The 3,896-nt window shown below is 43.5% G+C and overlaps 1 long non-coding RNA gene across 1 annotated transcript in view; it reads right to left on the reverse strand.

Moving 5' to 3' along the window:
- LOC112070917 (uncharacterized) overlaps positions 1–3,896 on the reverse strand; it is a 75,971-nt gene that overhangs the window by 34,321 nt on the left and 37,754 nt on the right. Inside the window, exon 2 of the long non-coding RNA XR_002893989.2 lies at positions 1,786–1,824. This is a non-coding gene — a long non-coding RNA (uncharacterized lncRNA). The remainder of the gene's footprint in view (positions 1–1,785; positions 1,825–3,896) is intronic.

Below are 3,896 nucleotides of genomic sequence, written 5' to 3' on the forward strand. Positions count from 1 at the left end.
CTATACTACACAAGTCAATACTGGACAGCAAAACTGGTATACAACAGAAAGCTATAGGCTAGCGGTATACAACAGAAAGCTATAGGCTAGTGGTATAGCTTTGTGTGCCACTGGCAGAGAGATTGACAGACAGATAGACAGAGACAAAGGGCAAAGTGGGGGTCAGTAATGATGTGTCTGCGTGTGTGGAGTTAAGCCGGACTACAGATACAGCAGAGTGGCATCTGTCCAGTGTATCGGTCACAGTGTCTAGCTACACCAGAATAGAGTGGAATCACCCAGACCCCCCCCCAGCGTCGTCCGGGTTTGCCCGGGGTAGGCCATCATTGTAAATAAAAATGTGTTCTTAACTGACTTGCCTAGTTAAATAAAGATTAAATAAAATTAAAATACACTTCTTTTTTTTTAAACCTGCAGCTGGCTAGGACAGGGAGGGGCAAACACACACACACACACACAGGGTCAAATGCGGGCACACACACGCAAACACACACAAAGTCAAAAGGTATACACACACACACACACAGAGGAAAAAAACACAAAGAGTCTTGGAGCCCTATTGGTGAGCGCCCCTTTGGATCACAAAGGGGACATGACACGCGTCCTCAACCCAGGACCCTTGGGTTAAATGAAAACATCAACAGACAGTCACGTCAGTCAGCATACCCTCTCCCATTGTCATTAAGGCACAATGGGCTGAGAATTGACTGTCAGAGGAAACTGAAATCTCCCCCCCCATGTCAACTTAATTTGTGACGTCAGGCACATTCTAGTTCATTAAAATCACATGACAATAAATAAGGCCTACATTCATATAGCCTACAGGTAAGTCTAAAATTGAGTCAGATCTCACAGCATATATTATAGATTTTCATTTTCAGAATGAGTRTCAAGTGTCTCTGAAGTTTCCCCTMTAACATTGGTGACCGGGTTTCTTCTCCAAAGCAACAAAGCCAGGCAGCATTTCGAGCAGTCTACAGTGTGTTTTGTATCAGCTGAACAGTGGAACAGCCTGGCTGACAGTGGGGCCCTGAAGGACCCGAGACTTAGCAGGCCCTGGAGGACCCTGGCTTTTAGCTGCCCCAGTCACTGCCAAACTAAAATAAACAGGGCCACGCTCTGGGGTAACCGCAACACAGCTGCACACACACAAACACCTTTCATAGACAACATCTCTAAACTAACCACAGTGTCTTTCTTCCGATCGTCGGTAACAAGTGTTTGGTGAATGCAGAGGGGGAGAGATCAAAAGGCGGAGAGGACAGGGCCCCCTCCAAAACAACGCTTGTGTGTTCCAGAGAATGCTCGACCGCTCATTTTCACCTTGGAGCGGCATGGATACGTACACACAATTTCTTGTGGAATTGTTAGATATGACCTGTTAAATATTACCTGTTAAATATTACCTGTTAGATATTTACTTTTAGATATGACCTGTTAGATATGACCTGTTAGATATGACCTGTTAGATATGACCTGTTAGATATTGCTGCACTGTCGGATCTAGAAGCAAAAGAATTTCGCTACACTCGCAATAACATCTGCTAACCACGTGTCTGTGACCAATAAAATCTGATTTGATTTGACAGGCACACACACACACCTATCTTCCTCTCTCTCTCTAGGCTGACTGACCAAAGGACCAACAGAAACACTGCTGAGACCAGTCTCCTGGCCTCATCTCACCCCTAATCCTAACCATAACAAGCCCTGTTGAACTGTCTGTGGATAAAACAAGCATACTGAAATGTGTGTGTGTCTGTGTGTGTGTGTGTGTGTACTCACCTTGTTAGGCGCTGTGGTTGAGGGCGCTCCCCAAACTTCCTGCAGAGAAAGAGAGAGATCACAACTTGAGTACGCAGCTAAATACCACACACACACCAGGTAGGAGATGAGAAAGCACACCTGGTTACAGACACAGACAGACAGACAGAGAGACAGAGAGACAGAGAGAGAGAGAGAGAGCGCTGTGGGTTGGCAGCGCACTACATTGCTGCCTGCCATAAGTTGAGGGACAGTGTCTGACAGACCAATCAACCTGCACATGTACTCTACTGTATGCTTATTGTTATGGTTGAATGTATGGTTATTTTGACCCTTGGTTATTGTTGTTACTGTTGTACCGTTGACAACTTTGATTCTCATTTTATTTTTTTATATTGTAAATATCCAAAATAAGCTTTGGCAATATGTATGTACATTGTTACGTCATGCCAATAAAGCAAATTTAATTGAGAGACAGAGACAGGCGGCTGCAGCATGAGACCATGTGACACAGTGGCCAAACACAGACAGTTGGCGAGGACGGACGCCTTAACACAGAGAAAGAGAGGTGAGGGAGAAGGGAGAGAGGGAGAGAGGAAGAGGGAGAGATGAGGGAGAAGGGAGAGAGAAAGAGGGAGAAGAGAGGGAGAGAGAAAGAGGGAGAGATGAGGGAGAAGGGAGAGAGGGAGAGAGAAAGAGGGAGAGATGAGGGTGAAGGTAGAGAGGGAGAGAGAAAGAAATAGAGGGGGAGAGAAAGAGTGAAAGGTCGCTGTCGGCAGACAGGCTATGTGTACACTTCCAACAAAATGAGGTGGAAACTGAGCTYKACTTCCTAACTTCCTGCCAAATGTATGACCATATTAGAGACATATTTCCCTCAGATTACACAGATCCACAAAGAATTCAAAAACAAACCCAATTTTGATAAACTCCCATATTTACTGGTTGAAATACCACAAGGTGCCGTTACAGCAGCAAGATMTGTGACCTGTTGCCACAAGAAAAGGGCAACCGGTGAACAACAAACACCACTAACTACTTGCACATCGTTACAACATTGTATATTGACATAATGACATTTGAAATGTCTTCATTCTTTTGGAACTTTTGTGAGTGTAATTTTTACTGTTAAACAATAAAAAAATATTTCACTTTTATTTATTATCTATTTCACTTGCTTTGGCAATGTAAACATATATTTCCAATGCCAATAAAGCCCCTTAAATTGAATTGAAATTGAATTGAGAAAGGGAGGAGAGAGAGATGATAAACCAGGTGATCTCACCTCAAACTTTGAAACATGAACCGCAAAACATTTCACATTAGTCATCTGTGATGTCACAGCTATAGTCATACCAGAAAAGAGACCCGTTTATTTTACAACAATGACATCAGAGGAACACATCACAGTCATTCCTATCCTACCAACACCGCTTTTTCTTCTCAAGCTATTTCTTTTAACACAACACTGCCAWGGCATCACAGGGGGAAACGTATCACAACACTGCCAAGGCATCACAGGGGGAAACGTATCACAACACTGCCAGGGCATCACAGGGGGAAACGTATCAACCAATCACATAGGTCACCTATTTTGGATCAAAACGGCGAATTTCGCCAAAAGGTGACTAGTTTGCATCCCTGTGTCCTTCTCTCCCTTATCCCTCAGTCCTGGAGGGGGGGGGGGCTAAAGTAGACCCTCTATAAGATATGAATATTTGCAGAGAGATATTTTAATGTGGAGAGAAAGGACAGAGAAAGAAGGGAAGAACAGAAAAGACAATGAGTTAATTAAAGCAAACAGAAATAATTGTTGAGATTGGAATATAAGAAAGCTAAAACTTATATGTGTTGCCAAGTCATTTCAAGCTTATCTTCTCTAAAAATAAAACAGCAAGGTCTGCTTATAGTAGGCTAAAGGCTTGCTCAAACCATGGTCAACTTCGCTGCGATCATCACTAATTCAGCCATCATGCGCAGCGCAGCTACGGTGATAACATGTAATTCAGCATCATGCTCAGGCAGCTACGGTGATAACATTGTATATTATCAGCATCATTGCCAGCTCAGCCTGACGGTGATAACATTGTAATATTCAGCATCATGCTCAGGCCAGCTAGGTGATAAATTGT

The sequence above is a fragment of the Salvelinus sp. IW2-2015 genome, unplaced genomic scaffold, assembly GCF_002910315.2.
Source record: "Salvelinus sp. IW2-2015 unplaced genomic scaffold, ASM291031v2 Un_scaffold1460, whole genome shotgun sequence".
Lineage (NCBI taxonomy): Eukaryota > Metazoa > Chordata > Actinopteri > Salmoniformes > Salmonidae > Salvelinus > Salvelinus sp. IW2-2015.